Source organism: Solea solea, chromosome 2 (genome assembly GCF_958295425.1).
Source record: "Solea solea chromosome 2, fSolSol10.1, whole genome shotgun sequence".
Lineage (NCBI taxonomy): Eukaryota > Metazoa > Chordata > Actinopteri > Pleuronectiformes > Soleidae > Solea > Solea solea.
The window spans coordinates 7,533,867-7,551,912 of NC_081135.1; the positions used below are offsets into that span (position 1 = coordinate 7,533,867).

At 41.8% G+C, this 18,046-nt stretch overlaps 1 long non-coding RNA gene across 1 annotated transcript in view; it reads left to right on the plus strand.

The window, feature by feature from the left end:
• The window catches only part of LOC131455651 (uncharacterized), a 35,479-nt gene extending 19,662 nt beyond the window's left edge, over nt 1–15,817 (plus strand). The window contains exons 2-4 of the long non-coding RNA XR_009239820.1: nt 3,474–3,575; nt 3,765–3,883; nt 15,714–15,817. This is a non-coding gene — a long non-coding RNA (uncharacterized LOC131455651). The remainder of the gene's footprint in view (nt 1–3,473; nt 3,576–3,764; nt 3,884–15,713) is intronic.
• The last annotated feature ends 2,229 nt before the right edge of the window (nt 15,818–18,046 follow it).

An 18,046-nucleotide genomic window follows, 5' to 3' on the forward strand; every position in this document is an offset into this window, starting at 1 on the left:
TCTTAATCCTAGGCTTTTCAGTCTGGAGAACAACCACTAAACTGTTACTCTTTTTGATTGTTAGGGTGCAAAAAAGAGGAGAGGACGTACTGTACTCGAATAAATAAACAAAGACAGAGAAACCTTGGAACCAGTGCAACTTAAGGCAAATATATCAGTTTGTTTTAATAACATTTGAAGTGGTTGTTGGATTTTTCTTGAACGGATCCCATGGGAGGGTTAAACAGTCTCGGTGGCAGCCAGGACAGAAGAAGTATTGTGGTAATCTTGACGCACACATGTCGCTGCGAGCTAAAAACTGATATATGCCCTCAGCACTGTCTAGAGCTAGACTATAGTGCTACCTGATTTTGACAAAGAAAACATGCTGAAACATGTTTTCTTTGTCAAAATGTCATAAAAAAAAAAAAAAAAGATGAAATAAAATGTATGATGATAATGGGGGCGGGACTAGATAAGCTTTTCTTCTCCCGCTTTCCCTTTGGGTTATGTATATTGTGTGAACTGCACTGCTGTGTGATGATCGAAATAAATAAATAAATAAATAAATTAAAGCATGTTGCCGTCAGTCGCTTGAGGGATAAAGGACATTTTTAAATGGCATATTTAGCAGCTTCCATTTGCCGTGAGAGTTTTAAGTCACAGTCTTTTCTCGCAGCTCTGGCTCCTTCCCTGTGGTCACCTCTGTATTCAAGCCCTTTTTTTTTTCTTCTGTGTTAATGGAGTGGTACCGGCACATACACGCTTAACTTCTCTGAAAGTGCGAACTTTTTTATTTTACAAAGGCACATTTGACCTTTTAAGTGCACTCGCCAGGTGCGAATTAAAGAATGCAATTGACTGCGTATGGAGTATGTGTGAGGAGCCTCACTTGATGTTTCAGAATCTGTCGTATCCACACTCAACCCTCACCACAGGGCTCCCAAAATCGATGAAAATATTTAAAATCGTGTCTTTTCCGTGTGTGTGAAATACTCTTTCACTGGAGATACATTTTAGATCAGGTCGTTTTGTAGTTCTGGCTGTCACTGCTGCATGCCATTTAATGTGAATGTGGTATTAAGGAAAAATGTCAAAAAAATCACAGATTTAAAATCTAATGTGGCACTAATACCTGGTCGAGACGCACTAAAACTGTGTTTTCCCACACAAAAAACGGATGGACCCTTTTGGTTTGAAAAGTTAAGCCTAGAAAGTAGCAGTAAAACCACCAGGGGGCGCACTATGCTGTTGACATAGAAGGCTATGAGAAAACAAGTCCATGTCTAACTTGATTTATACCAGTTGAATATGTTCCTGTTTCTTGTGTATCTTCATGTGAGAGGCGAGTGGAAGCGTCTCTTTAAGCGATATCTCTGCTGCAAACCTTGGACAGTTATGCGATTAACAGACGGACAGACAATCCTTAAATTTTTTTCTGAGGAGTTAATGGCCTCGTGTCAGGTCTTCATCATGTTCTTTTGCTGGAGACCTGACGATAGACGATTAACTCGTCAGAAAAATTTTAAGGATTGTCCGTCTATCTGTTGATCATCCATTAAGCTGCTCAAATTTCTTTGAGGAGTGAATGGTCTAGTGTCAGGTCTTCAAAAGAACATGATGTCACTTTTGTAAATGACTTGTGTTTAGAGGAAAATAGATGATAATGATGAAAATCAACTTTTAATTAAATTTTAGAGCACGTTGTTTAAAACATTTACAATTCTTAAGTGAAAGCCTGGAAAGAAATCTGCATATTTAGTTGCTCTATCGTTGGTCATGACCCAGTCTTTTGAAGTGACCTGGCAGAAATAACCCGGATAATAATGATGAGGGAGATAATACCCTAAACAAAAACACTGCTGTGCATTCAGAGCATGAAATCCTGACCTTCAATGATTCGAGGTAAAAAGGCGTATCAGCTCAGCAGAGGCATCTTCACGTTGGATTTTCAGTGTTATGGCAGCGTGATGATGCTGCTGGATCAGACTCACTCTCTCTGTGTGTGTGGATGCCAGTATTCTCCGCGTTAATTGGGCCTCTCTCTGCTGTTCCATCTCTGACAGCGGCGAGAGCTCTGTAAATCTGAAAGCAACTCTCTGTCTCCGCCCGTCATCCCGACACACTGTCTCTTCCTCACTCTTTTGTTTCCTACATTTTTTTATTAGCCATTCCCAACCACAGATACTTTTGTAGTAGCTCGACCAAACTGAAAACACCAGACATACACACCTGAACACACCGCGTTGCGTTTGAGAGAGCTCGTTTGCAGAGAACTGAACGGTTAGCTCAAAGTAATCAATAAGTGACATGGACCAGTAGAAATCCGACTGATCATTAGCATTAAAGTTACAGTGTGTGATATTTCTGGGCCTATATTAGCTAAATCAAATTTACTATATTTACTATAGTTATTGTTATATTATTCCCATAGCCTTAGAATTAGTGCTTTATAATAATATAGTCATATATACTCCAAAGTCCTCCACAATCGCAGTTTCTACAGGAGCCTGACAGGGACAAACCATACGGGCGTCATCGTGCTTAGAGGTCATTTATAGTTATCCCATAATTTCGATTAATTAATTTTCATAATTATGACTTTTGATCTCATAATTTCGACTTACTTAGAGGATTTTTTTTTTATAAGTTTTATTTCTTATAAAGTTTCTTCTTTTTTTTCTGGCAGAAATGGGCTTCCATACATTCCCGACAGACGACGACAGAAAACAAGCTTCTGTGTTGCCTTTATCGAGTGGAATCTGATCAAACTGATGCTGACATCACGTGTTTTCTGCTGGACAGGTTACTTCACATACTTGTCTAAGTGTTGTTTGTAGCTTGATGGCTGTAACTAGAACACAGTGCACGGCCTGTGTTTGTATTGCACGGGTAGGGTTGCTAATGCACATGATGTGAACCACTTTAACTCTGTTTGAATGGAAACATTGTAAAGTCCAAGTAGGTGAGCAGACCCTCCACCACTTAAGCAAGCAACACAATACGTAGCTGCTAAAGTGTGGGAGGATGAGGAGGGCTTGTTTCTCCTCTGTGCTCAGGTGAGTGAGCACTTCCTCCCACATCTGAACATGAAACACAATGTTTTGAACTGTGGCTATGGTTCCGATTTTTTTTACTTAAAAAAATCCTATTGTTTCTTTACAGCTGTGAGAGACAAACATCAACACTGTCCAGCACTGGTGCTGTAATATTTGACCAGAAAAGAATAAGTTGATTGTTCACAGGGTTATATAAGAAAGTTTTGTTCGTGTGAGTGTTTTAGAAGTCATCAGAGAAGCCTCGGAGCATTTAGCTTTGTATTACTAGAATAGAGGCAATATCCTTTTTGCAGCTGATATGACATGTGCATTGCAAAGGAAGACATGGACCCTGGCAACAATTTGTAATTTGAGTAAGTTTACAGTTTGGCGTTAGGGTTAGGGTTATATAGTTATAGCTCTCTAAATATGTCCTGATGTGTTATGTCTTTACAGAATTGATTGGGCAAATGAAGGTTTCCCCTCACTTACAAACCCAAGATGGTGTTGAGAAGGATGACAGCTCTGATGAGGAGTCTCTTCCACCGGTCAGATAAGGTCAGTCTCTAATCTCCTGACGGTCAGAGTTAATAACTCATAACTGACAGAAGTATTTATTAGCCAAAGGATGCACACACACATCTGCGCTTCAGGTGAATAACGGCAGTGTTTTGCACAGCCGTACTAAACTATTCAACTGTTAAACTTGAAATTTACAGTGTTATTTTCTTGTGTCTTCTTGTTCAGATCAACTGCAGAGCTCGAGGCACATTCTGCTGCATGTGATTAAATGTCCCCCAGTGTGTGAGACCAGAATTCCGCTCGCCGAAAAGAACAATGCTGGAAACCCGAAGCAAGGAAAAGAGGTGTGTGTATTTCACTCTTTTGGCAGACACGTCCGTTATATTACTGTTTTCTATGCAGGTGATATTTGATGACATGGTAGGTAACAGATATTGAATTTAAATTTAGCTCCCTCAGCTACAAGCAAGGACTTTACAGAGGAGGCTCCAGGTGTTGGGACGCCTCAACATCAGAGCCATGAACATTGAGATATCTGAATGCTTTTGGCGTTGTGTAAACATGTCACAGACTTGGAAGAAATCTCAGAGGCCACTTCTCCCTGATATTCCAACCACAGCAGCTGGCGATAAGTCGATTTCCCTGCCCCAACAAACCGTGCTGCCAAAAGGTCTCATTATGATTTGGTGCAATATGAATAAAATTGAATTGGAATGGGCATCTCCAGGCTCCCTGGTTTCTCCTGACATGATAAGATCCTCCCAGTGTCAGTGAATGCACAAAAACCTCCTTTAAGGCTGTACTGGGAGAAGTGTGGTACACGGTTGGAACCCGGCCACAGATTTTCCCCCTCCTGGTCCGTAGGCAAGTCCCTACAGTTGACACAAGAACACCATTTGGTCTTTTCATAATTCTCCATCCTGGTTGTCATATAATCATTCAGCTGACGTTACTCAGGCAACTGTTGAAATAACGCATCAAACTGATGTTAATTACGCTGTCATTTACAGTACGATATAAAGTGCCTTGACGCTAACGTTATATAAATACCTATTGCATTTGTGTTGTTACTGAGCAGACCAAGTAAGAAGATTATACAATATTATCAGTACAAAATTCTCTTACTTGTCTTCAGTGTGAGGAGCTTCTCTTCTCCCTCTCCTCTCGTTCAGACTAAAAATGTAAAATGCAGTTATTGTTACTTTTATTAGTTTTACTCGACAACAGCTAGCCTGCCGTTAGCGATAGAATGCTAACGCAATATAGAAAAATAACGACTCACTTTCACTCTCATGCATGTCTATGTCCTGTACAATTTCAATATACCAGGGCTGCCAACTGAGACACACACTCTTCTGTATGGTGACCGATGGGCAAACGCACTGCAACGACCCGAAACAAAATAAAATATTCACAATCGATGCGGATCAGATCTCACTCCAAGCTTTTTAGAAAACTTGACAGCCCTGCATATACACAAGTAAAAGTTGTAAACAATGTCTTTATTCGGGAACCTCATCTGTTGACATGGTCGTAGAAGGCGATGAGGACGACATTTTGATTGGTGAAAGCCACCGTATTTCTTAGGGAAGGGAGGTCTTAGGGAAGGGAGGTCTCTATAAATGACACACTCAACCTTTAACATCGCACACGGTACCTGTGCGATCCCCAAGTCGCTTGGCAACAGATCTGCAGCTTGTTTTTACATGTCGTTCATGAGGTTCCTGGCAACTAGATTTAAAAGTGTGTTCTTTGGATTGATTCCATTAGACATCTCATTATCCATTACAGTCTAAAAGTTTTAGGGGTTTTGTTGTTTTGCTGTTGTTTTGTCTGTGATCATTGTTACTTGGAGTAGAATGGTGTGACTAAACGTTGGTCTTATGTATAAGCAAACTGTCAGTTAAACTCATACAACCTACTCAATCATGTCTTGACTAAACCCGGTGTGTTAGACCTTTTTCTCTACAGAGGACAGATCGCCAGTCCATCACAGGGCCACATATAGATGCAAATAACCACCCACTCTCACACATATGGTCAATTTAGAGTGTCCAATTTACCAAATCCCCATATTGCATGTTTTTGGACTGTGGGAGGAAACCGGAGAACCAGGAGAAAAACCCATGCACACAAGGGGAGAACATGCAAACTCCATGCAGAAGGACCCTTGTTCCAACCAGGTCGCTGGTCTAATTGCTGGAAAGGCAAGAGTGCTTTTTTTTACAATGCAAGATAAAAAAGATCATATATCATCCCATCTCTAATCATATCCTTTCCAAACATTTGTCTTTGGCAATACCTTAATACCTGCCCACTTTTGTGTGTATTTGTTGCTTTAGGGTTGGGAGGACACATTTTTGTGGCTGTCTTTGGAGGGACAATCAATTTGTGGCACTGTGATGCAGCAGACTTCCAACATGCCGCCACCCAAGCACGCGGCCCCTGAATTGAGAACCAGCATACTAAGATACAGGAAACCATCTCTGTCTTTTTACGCTCACTTACAGGTGAAGTTATTATTCATGGCTTGGGAACACTTCAACCCTTTATTCTTTACACCCCCCCATCACGATTCAAGCCAGATTAAATTGCAGAAACCTATGAGATCATGGCGTTAATGTGAATTTACGCTCGTCGGTGCCTTTCACCGAAAGCACAGAGGCACCCTTTAGTGCACTCGAAGGATCTAACACCTTGGTTTTCATTTGCTGCCTTCTTACCTTTGAAATAAAGAGAGTATTCCTCTCTACGGTGCTGGTTGAATAAATAGCTTGGCTGAGTTCTTGCTGTTGCTCTCACACGCTTTTATTTTTTCTGTCTCTATCTTTGTCAGCCCTTTTTCTCGCCGTCAGCAAAAAAAGGGGATGCGGGCATCAAATTTCAGACCAATAGCATTGGTATAGCACTTTGGACACAGAGGCAGTTATGAGAAAATCGGGGGACCTAAATGGAGGCGGGTCACTCACGAGTTGACACGCACATGCCGTGACGTTCATGCTGTACATGTGTAGGCTCATGAATGCACATACTGGAGGCAGACACAAAACGAATTACACAAATAATAAATCAATATTAATAAAAATGCAGCGGTAGACCACGGCAGGACCTCAGACTGGCTGCTTTTGAATTATAGATGCCTGAGTGACGGATGAATACCGGGAGGAGATTAATGTCCGTGACTATATTAGCGTGTCTGACACCTGCACACACACACACACGGACATCCGTGCATAAATGTGACTCTAAACTTCCTCTGTGTCATCACTAAAATGGAATACCAGAGCACAGATAAAGCCATAACCAGGAATGCACACTCTCACACACATACAGGTGTCAACAGTGGGTTTCAGTGGCTCCTCCAACCACGCGAGGTATTCACTGTTGTGGTGGAGAATAATGATTGACTGGTTGGAGCCTGATCTGCGTCAGACAGAGCAGCAGACTCTGAACTGTGCTGCAGGCAATTACTTTGTTTTAGAGGAAAAGAAGGGGAGGGAACGTGAGAGAGAGAGAGAGAAAGGAAGGAAGGAAGGGAGGCATATAAAGGGCGTGCAGGAGGAGAGGCAGAAACAGAAGGGGGAGGGGTTTTCTGACTGGGGGAGGAGAGCTGCCATGAGTTAACAGTGCCACCTGCTGGTTCATCACAGTATACAATTCCCTCTCACCTCTTTCTGTCCGTATAACACATTTATTTAATTCTTCTCGCCTTTATTTATTCCATCACTCCATATGTTCTTTTCCAACCTTCATGTTCCTGCCTGCAGCCCGAAGGACATTCCATCAATTGCATTGATTTCTTACCACTAACCCCCGTAACCTTAAAGGTTACGAGGTTGGTGTTAAAGGTTATGGTGTTGGAGGGAAAACGTGTAATCTTTCACGGATCAATAGCTCACTCTCATTAATAGCAGCCTTCACCTGTGTATAATTACATGTTATGTAATTATACATGGGGTTATGACTCGGCAAATAAAAGAGAGTGTGTTAAAACCATGAACAGAAAAAATCAAGACCCACTGTATGTCTGTGAAGTATCCTCAGTCATCCAGGTCATAGTCATCCTCAATAGTTGCATTATTTAACTCAACAGCTCTACACAGGTTTCTAGCCTTCAGAAGCTCAATGGATTTTTCCGCCTGTTCGTCAGAACTGAAGAAGCCTCTTGCTGAAATGTTTTCAAACTCAATTCAAATAGGTTCAGTCACCTTCAGTACTTACTGAACATGGGAACATTTATGTTATATAAATGCATGTGCTCTATATCCAGAGAGAAGCCTATGTGAGAGCGTCTGAAAGCTGTGTTCTCTCGCTCTTTACTGGTTCATCTGCAAGTCGATGAGCAAAATGCGCCTATTTTTCACGTAATTCATTACATCATTTAAAGGCCACATAGACCGGAAGCTCCAATTAACGCTGCGTTTGTGTGTGTGTATCTGCGTCATTACCTCATTTATGAAACACTAACGTTTCAGAACAAACAGTTCAGCCACTGCTGAGAAAATAGTGTTGTATTGTTTTCCTGGGCTCTGCGAAGCGGATCGGCACTTCCTTAATTTGATGTCGTCATCAGAAATCCTCACCACTCCTCTCACCACCGTAGCGCCTCCCGGTGCGGGCACTATCCGGACACATCCGGTTGCGTACATTCAACCGCAGAAGAAGAAGAACTACTCTCGTTGTAGCTGCTGAGATGCAGAGCATCCACCGTGCCAGAGGGGGAGCTGTGTATCTGAGAGCTGGCCTATCTATTACGTCACTTCCAGGTACCTGGCCAATCACAGGACAGTGGGAAAGCTCTCGTTGGCTGGCCAATCACAACACTGTCCACGTTCTGGGGGTGTGGTTTTCGTCTGAAACAGCGCGGCTGACGAGAGCGTCAGTGAGGAGATATTTTGATCGGCTCGTTTGCAGCGACTAGGAGGTTTTTAACCATGAAAACAAGTTAATATATGCAAGTAGACCTCCATAACTAACATATATGTGCGATACAAGCATTCTATGTCGCCTTTAACATTTTCCGAATAAGTTCATGACTCAATTATTAGTTTCATTTGGAGTCAAATAGGCAAAAAAGAAGTGTGTGTATTATGGTATGGATACTGTTTTGCCAGATATGGTTATTAGGGTTCCAAGAAAACCAATGAGGTGCTCCCCAAAATACTGAACTCGAGGCTTCAAAGCAGCAGTTAACTAACCTGTGATGTCCTGTGATGTGTGCCTTATGTCTTCTGATCAAAACCAGCATGCTAACATTAGCAACTGCTAAACTGCACCTACTGTATTACTGATAAGGAGTTTGGATGTCCTCCCAGTGTGTGGGGGGATTTTCTCCAGGTTTTCCAGTTTCCTCCCACAATCATGCAGACTTGGGGATGAGGCAAATTGGACACGCTAAAATGACCGTGTGAGAGTGGATGGTTGTTTGTCTCTTTGTGGCCCTGGGGAGGATAAAGCAGTAGAAGATAAATGAATGAATGAATGAATATACTGAATAATGTATATATTGTTTTGAAAGATTATAGAAGTCTACATTCTTTGTACTGGGAAGAACAATCTATTATCTATTATCTATTATCCATTGGCAATTGAATGCATATTATTTAAATTTCAACATCTGTTCATTTAAATATTATCTATTATGTACAAATGTAGTGCTTTTTATGGTCCTTAAAGCTGTGAAGTTGGATGAAGTCATTTTGAATACACTACATATTTTAGGTAACTTGTGAATCCTGAAATTCTGGTGAGAGACATTGAAAAATTCACTCAGAAAGAGGTACAATACGCAATTTTTGAATAGCAACTTACTGCTGCCTGAACTATAAAATCCAAAACTTAGAATTAAGATTAAAAAGTCGACCTTTAACTTTGCGCTGTAGCGTTTAGAATTCAACACAGACACTGAACCGAGGACTTATTCACAACCTGCGTAACCGAAGACTGAATTAAAGGCAGTTATGTGATTGAAGTACGGCACAGTTTCGTGGTAAAACGGTCACCCTCATATTGGCTCATTTACATCACATCCAATCCTCCACTACATTGTATTAAATGTGGTTCCTGTTGCAAACATGATTTCTTCCCCCATGCTCGAACAGAAGGGAGGTTTTGGCTTCAGCTCCAAAAATCAGTCACTTTAAATAAATTATCCCTGCAGGCCTCAAGACAGAGTACAGTTTTAAGATTTTAAGACAGAATACAAGATGTATGCTCTGCTGTGCAGTAATGAGACTGCCATCCGGCACGGTAGATTTTACATGCAGTCTTTCAGATATTAGATATTTCATATTTCATACAGTCAGTCATTACTGTACTACCTTAGATTCCATGCTGTGGATGTTACATTAGATTCCTAGTTACACACGTGTCCAGCGCACATACGTGCTTGTGGGCCATTCAAGTGAGGTGCCAGGAGTTAATCACCATGTTAAAGTGCACACACTCAGAGGTTGTTAAAAGAGAGTGGTGCATTACTGCTCCACTTTCTCTGCCCAAAAATGTGAAACTGAGGATTTTGAAGTCGCAAGCTTTCGAAACATGACTTTGCTGCTTTGGTTTTCCGTCTTCGGCGGCGCTGGACTTGCCACTTTAAAGGCAAATATTCAGCGAATGTATTCAATTACTAAATCACCTTGGTGTGGTTGCCAGGCAACATTAGTCCAAGAGCCCCTGCTTCCATTTTCTTTCAGCCTTGCTGGTGATTTGTCTTGTGTTGCTTCTGTACATTAGTCTGAGACAAAAGTAGGTAAAATAGGGAGAAGGAGGGGACACAACAACATGTTAGAATGGATTTACAATGAGACAGTTGCAGTGATGAACACACACACACACACACACACACACACTGCTTCACTGCAACCATACAGCCACCCACGCAACACACAGGCACACTTTGGCTCCAGGTTGTTGTTTTTGTCGTTTTTTTTATTTTTTTCCACTTCCACTCGTGCTTTTACATTCACCGTGTCCTTGGTCCCCCCCCCCCCCAAAACACTTTAGTGAAGCTCCGCGAAAATCAACACGGTCTGTTTTTACACGCGAGGAAGCAAACCACACAAGCTCCCTCATGATCAATGTTGTTGTCTGTCTGATTCGTTGTGTTGCTGCGCGCATGCGTGTTCACATAACAGTGTGTGTAACTCGCATCCTTTGTGTTCCCAGGTGTGTGGTGTGAGAGAGAGAGATGAAGAAAGAGACAGGCACACTCTGTCATCCTCAGCTTCCTCTGTCACCACAGGACAGCTGACAAACACACACATACGTAGATGCTCTGTCCAAAGGTTAACGAGCGCACGGTGGTGCTGTGTGTGTGTGTGTTTTGCTGTGTGATGTATCTGTTGTTCTGTTGTGCCCGGCTCCATCACGTTGCCATCACACTGAATGTAGTAAATGAGTGAATCGTGCTCGCGGACAGGAAGGAATTTGTCTCTCCTTTCAGATCTGGAATAACTTTATGTGCCTCGGAGAAATAGATCTTGAAATAAATACAGAGGTTTTCTGTTGCCACTGACGCAGCAACATTTGGACAGATGGTTGTGGGTGCTGCTATTTGGCTTCCTGTCTGTATTTTGTGTTTGTTATATCTGGTTTGTGGGCCACACGGTTGGTGTAGTGGTTAGAACTTTTGCCTAAGCAGCAAGAAGACCTGGTTTCCTGGTCAGAACAAGGACTTTTCCCCCATGGAGTTTGTGTGGGTGTTCTCCAGTTTCCTCTCACTGTCCAAAAACGTGGGGATTAGGCTAATTGGACACTTTAAATTAACCAAAGGTGTGAGAGTAGATTGTTGTCTGTCTCTATGTGGCCCTGTGATGGACGAGTGCCCCCTGAAATTGAAGGCCAGGAAGCAGAATGGAAGTAGCAGTTAGCCACCAAGAGGCAATTTCACTGGTTGCAAATGGAATTGAATGTAAGCCCATAGGAAAATAGACAATTACGTGACACATGAGTGGACATCAGTGTGATTGACAGCTGGTAGGAGGTGATGTCTTTGAATTTCTGGTTTCAGAAACCATCATGATGCTGGTTAAATCACAAATCTCATGTCTTCAATGGAAATGGTGTTGTTTTGTTGTTCTTGTGTGCATTCTACAGTTTTTCAATGGCTTTTTCTCCTCATGACCCAGATTTGTTTGTGGCCTCCATAACCACACTGTCCCATTTAATCTCAAGTATCTGCGCAATCACAATTTGAAATAAGTAATGGATTCAAACGGAGACAAAGCCTCAAGTGTTTCAAGGAAACAGCCATTATAACACTGTGTCATTCAGGTGACGCTTTTCTTTAATTTAAAAACATTCACATTCAGACTGTGAAGTTCGGAATAATTGTTTTAGAGATGAGAATGGCTCTCAAAGTGCATAATTTCAGCAGGGCATTATAGTTAAGCTAACGATTGTGAAATCATAAAAATTCACAATATGCTCCTTTATCCAGATCTGGACCAAAATGTGATGGGTTCTTCTTTGGACACCCTCCACACATTTTCATGAAAACAAACCTGAAAACTGACAAACAAAAGACACAACCCCCTCGGTGGAGGTAACAATGCAAGTCTAATTCATAATTAACACTTTAAATAGACCGTCCTTCAAATCTGGCCCTTATGGGAAAAGGTGGCACTCAAATGAGGTATAAATAATAAAGTAAAAATGAAGTGGCAGCCTCTTTGCACCGTACGATTTTTAACATTGAGATAAAACGGGGGCACAAATCTGGCTGTCGTGTTCTCTTCACGTCACCCATGATGGACACTTTTGCCATTGTTTTCAGAAATGATGGTCCCGTCAGATCGGACACATTATACAGCGAGTGCCCTATTGCTGCAGGAGGACACTGTGCAAATAGAAAAAAAGGTTATGGCCAAGGCGAGGATTCTCTAACAGAATAATTATGAGGGAAGGGGGGCAAATGTCAGAGGCCTCATTAAGTCCCTTTGGTGCCAGTGAGTCCAGTGTATAAAGCCAAATGTTCTCCATTCCAAGTGGGAGGACTCTGATGTCAGCCCCTCCATGGCAGCACTTAACCTGTTCATAGTCATAAAATCTGACTGAGGTCAGCAAGTGTGAAGAGCTTTTTTCCTCCAACACAGCGAGAATTAGACACTATATACATTTAATGGGTTAGTGTCTTTGAAGACTCTATGAAGCACTGATACACTGTCAGCACTGACTTTGCTGAGCTAAGACGTGCACCACTTACTTATGTCAATGATATCTTAAATATATTTGGGGCTTGCGTTATCTCAGCCTTTCATGACTGGAAACTGAAGTTTGTAAACAGCTCAATCTGTATTTTTTTTTTTTTTAGCTCACAAGGACACACTGAGCTGCTGGTCTATTGCTGCCTCACTCCAAATGAAGGAACAGTAGCCTCAAAATAATAAAACATTTTAACTCACTGATGGAGGCAGCAGTGGATCGACAACTTGTGCGTGCGGCCATTTAAAATCGTTGGTTTTCTCTATGGGCTTCGGTGCAGAAGTAAGCAGTTTACAAGGCCACACAAACTTTAGCGTCCAGTCGGAAAGTGCACATCTATCACCACCAAAAAAGTGGCAAATTGTATTTTACCTTTAGTGTGAGTAGTTTTTTACTCTGAAAGCATCCTTTTTTAAGCCTCAGGATTGCTTGAGAGCCAGGGAAAAGTGAATGGTAGAGATTTTAAAAGCGCAATGTTACTATTTTTAAAATGACTGGTGTCCACTGACAACACAAGACTTCACGTATGCACGCTATAGACCCTTTCAAGAGGTACGTCACAGCAATGTGCGTGCACAGTTTACACATAAGATGCCTAGTTATAGCGTAGATGGCTGTCAAAATAAAACCATCAATGGTGTCAAGTTCTTCAGAATCCCTACAGGATCTCATCCCTTTCAAAAAAAAAAAAACAGACATCGTCTATGGCTCCAAGCATTAAAAAGAGAAGACTTGGGTGCTACTGCAGTCAAAGAGGCTCGCGTTTGTAGCGCTCACTTCATTTCATGTAAGTTAGCATTTATCAGCTCTTTCTGTTAGATTACGGTGAAAAGCCTGGATTAAAGCAAGTCAAAGCAAAGTCAAAGCAATGACAGCAACATATGTATGTGAAACCTATGCAGCCTATAAAGTTATCTTGTGTTTTTGGACGTAGCTAGCTTGTAGTTAGCTGCCGGCTGGCTAGCGTGTTGACAGGTAAACATGGTGTGCTAAAAACATTCCTTGTAAGACTTGTATGTGCATAGACTTTCTCGCGTGTACGGGCCAGGTTTATATATAAGGTAAGAGTGAATAGCTGGCCACTGGATATAATATCTGGCCACTTGCTAATATCATCTACCCAATCTTTTATTGAAGCAGGGTCAGGCAGGCTATTGCCGTCAGCTAGTACTCATTTATTTAGGTATTGGCAACGAAAGAACATATTCAGAATTATTTGGTGGCGAACCGTGGACATATGCTATTCGCTTACCTGTTTTCTGACCCCAAACTATGCGCATTCTCGCTAGGCCTGGAATGTTTGCATACAATGAAAGGGTCTATATGCCTCAGATTATGTCAATCATCTCAACCTCTTAGGTTCAGTGTCACTGTAGCAGCGATAGAGCGCCCCCTAGAGAACAACAATAATAAACAAGAATCAGTGAGGCTAAAGTCTTTATCTAAGCGACCCACAGGATGCTGCAAATGACGCTTCCTGTTCACAAGGTTCCCCGGTAAATCAAAACCCTCAGGAGAAGAAATATGCTCCAACATAAGTTCAGACATTCACGGGCTTAAGTTTGTAGCCGGTGATAGAGAAAATCTAATTTTACATTGCAATCTATCATCACAGATAGGCTTTGCATTTCTATTAGGAGCGGGAGAAAGACACAGAAAGTGGTTGAATTTTTTTAAGAAAGAAACAGGATTACAATACTGTTCCATGTATGAGACCAGGCTTTTAATTTGACTGTGTTTTGCTTGGTGGATTAAATATTCTATTATGGAAACCTATTTTTCTTTTTTTCTTTTTAAACCTTGTCAATCGACTTGCTGAGGGTGAAAGAGAAAATGGGGAGATAGTGAGCCAGCCGGAAAGGAGGGAATGTGTGAGAGAGCAGAAGTCTTTCAAAAGATGAGAAAAAATTAATTTCTGGGGTTTATTCAGTGCATATCACTCCTTTCTATCTAAGCTTCGAGGCTTCAGGAAGAAAGTGGAGGAGGTGAGAGGAGCCAGACAAAGGGAGAGGATAAAGATGGGATCAGATGGAGTTCAGGCGGGAGAGAGGAGGGCAGGCAACAGGCGGCTGAAATGAGGGGGAGACTTATCAGCGAGAGGCAAACTTGGCTGGTCCACCATCCTTCTTCTCATGTCTATGTGATGGAAGCTCTTCTTGCAAAGCTGGTGTTGTATTTTCATCACTGTCTGGTTTTAAAAATGAAGAAGACAAAGGACTTTAACGACAATGCTATGAAACAGACTGGTGCTGTTTTTCTCCCATTCAGTTTATGTCTTTATGGCAATTGTGCATGGATGCCTTTAGGCGCGTTGATCTTAAAATGAGGTGCAGTGCGATCTTGAGGCAGCGGGAAGCATTTGCACTTTTGACCAACACAATTTACTGTGAACTGTCTAGTATTTCACTGTTGTTTTGAAAGCCAATTTACAACATAGTAGTGTGGTGCCTATGAAAGGCCTGAAGACATCTTTAAACAATACGTGGGCAGGTCCTCGAACTGAGAAACAGTTACGAAAGAGAACCTTTTATACAAAAGTCCTTCAATGTCGAACGTGTGATGAGCAAGACGATCCGCTTATCCTTTTATTTTGTAAAATCAATTGATACACCATTCATTTCAGAATAAAATGAGGTTAAATCCTGGCTGTGCTGCAGCTACAGTGGCTGGTTAGCATAGTTTTAGAACAGCTTTGCTGCCCTAAGGTCAGAAACCCTGTGATCCAAAGCTCTCTCTTATAAGCTAAGCTCTATGGACACTGGCAGAGTGAGGTATCAGTCCTTCCATCAAACCTTGAGCAAGAAAGTGAACATATTCTTTTAATGTCTTTAACCCACCTGACCTGGTGTGAGTGTGCTCGTTGTTATAAATTCATGCTGTGCTGCTAAACTGGTTTGGGTCAGGCATCCAGGCTCACCTGCTCGGGGTTCGGAGACGGTCAAACACTCACAAACATGATATTTGTTTTTACAGGCACCAGCACCACATCTGAAGGCAGAGCATATGCCTCCCATGCCTCCCGGCTCACACTTCACGCAGCTTCCCATGATCAAAGACCACGATGACGTTGACGTGGCTGAAGGGATGGAGGGAAACAACAGATGGAGGGACAGAGAGTTGGGTGAGATCTTGTGTTAAGTGCATGGTTAGGTTTTTGAAGTGTGGATGAGATAAACTGAATCTTGTTAGCGTAACTGGTAGCAAAGTTGGTGGGCACTGGCGGTTTCGAGCCTCGGACCAATTGTCACTGGTGGGCACGTAACAAAAAAGATATTTCTCTCAAGGGAAACTGAGGTTGGGAAACTGAGGTTGGGAAACTGAGGTTGGGAAGCACAAGTTTTCAAAAATACTACCCCTATTCTAGTAATATAGACTGGGTCGTTTTTGCTGCAAACCACTACACCAACCGAGTGACCCCCGACTGCTAGTTTTCTGCCACCTAAATACAAATGTGGCAGTGCTGTTCCCCCTAAGAGAGAAAGTGTTCTCATCGCTGTTTGATTCCACCACATAAAATCAGCTTAGCGTGAAGCGCAATAGCAAAAGTGTCAAGACAGCCTGTGTGGTGCCAGCCAGAGAGTTGCCAATGAATGACCAGTATTTTACCCTTAAAAGGCAATTATAGGTGGTTGATGTACCAAGGTGACAAATTTCCCCTCCTTACTGGCTCTGAATGGCCTGAGGGGGACGTGCATGGCACAGTCGTGACACTGTACAATGAGATGAAGAAGAAAGAGGAGCGAGTGCTCGCTGGGGATGGAGGGAATGGGGGGAGAGGAGGATGTGCAGAAGAGAAACGAGGGGTCTGGACATACTGAGTATTAATATTTTCCGCCTGCAGCCTCCATTTGTCTCCTTTCACAAGCCCCCCCTCCCAAAAAAAAAATCTAATAACGTCTGGGTCATGTGAGCAGAAAAGGGAGAGGTGTATTCACATGCATATACCTCCAATGGTGCACCATTATTTCTAGATTAGTAAAAAAAAAAAAAAAACAAGCCTCTCTAATTGCCCTCTTGCCAAGCTGAACTGTTGAGATTACGTTCTGAATAACAGCCGCATCACTTGCAAAGTTTGTTCTCATTTCACACGTGTAAAAAAATACATATCTCTGCATTCTGAGAAGCAGGAGGCAGCATCGTTTTGTATTGCACGACTGCAACTTAATTCCCGCACCGTCAATTTTTAGTTTCAAGTGTAAAGAAAACAGGTACAGGTCAGTGTTTCCACTACTGTGAACTAATGCATTGCACATTAATACTAGGACTGCAAGACGAGACATGGGACAAGACAGAGATGCAGCCTCTAACTCAAGGACAATTTTCATTTTGAAATGTATTTAAAAACAGGCAGACAAAGGTGGAAACTCAAATTTTCTGAACTTCGTCTCATAAAAAGGAAAATATCACAAGTTTGCTTCACAGTGCGGTGGAATCATATTTGATCCTAAGCAACAAGTGTCATATAATGCTTTGTATGTAAGTAAGAGCACATACAAGGGAACACATATCGCCTATTTTAGCCACACTCCACTGGCTGCCCGTGCATTTTAGACTTCATTTTAAAATCTCATTTCCTTTTTATATCCTTAAATGGTCTTGAGCTGCTTCATCCTTAAACTCCGGTCTCGTATCCTGTATCCTGCCCTGTATCAGCTGCTCCTCAAGTTACCAAAATCTAAATGGAAGCTCAGAGGGGACAGAGCTTTTTCTGTTGTGGAACAATCTCCCACTGCATGGCAGACAGGCTCCCCAATTATCCACTTTTAAAACCCATTTGTATTCTTTGGCTTTCGACCCAGTATGAGATTTGGGTTTGACATTTTATTTTTATTTTTTTAGGTCATATAAGGTCTTATATTTCTTATTCTTATATTTTATTTGTTGTATTTATCTCTGATGTACAGCACTGTGTTTCAGGTGTTGTTGTGCTTCATAAATGAAATTGGATTGGATATTGAAGGTCCAGGATGTAAGAATCAGTGTCATTATATAAAACAAAAATGACCCAGTTTGCTTTTTTTCACTGACACGTGCTAACATCCTTAATTCTGTTGGAGGTGTTTTGAAAGTGTTCCATATATAATTTCTATTATCACCTCAGGTCAATACCCCAATTATGTTTTCTGCTATTATGATAAGCTGGATTTACACAGAAAAGTCAAATTAGCTCACGCTGAAGGGAAAGAAGAAAAAATTAGCATGAAAAAAAGGTTAATAAATGAATCACCCACTTCAATGGCCTTTGGCACAATTGTAATCTTAATTATCACTAATTTCCCAGCATGGGTTGTGACAAGCACCATGAA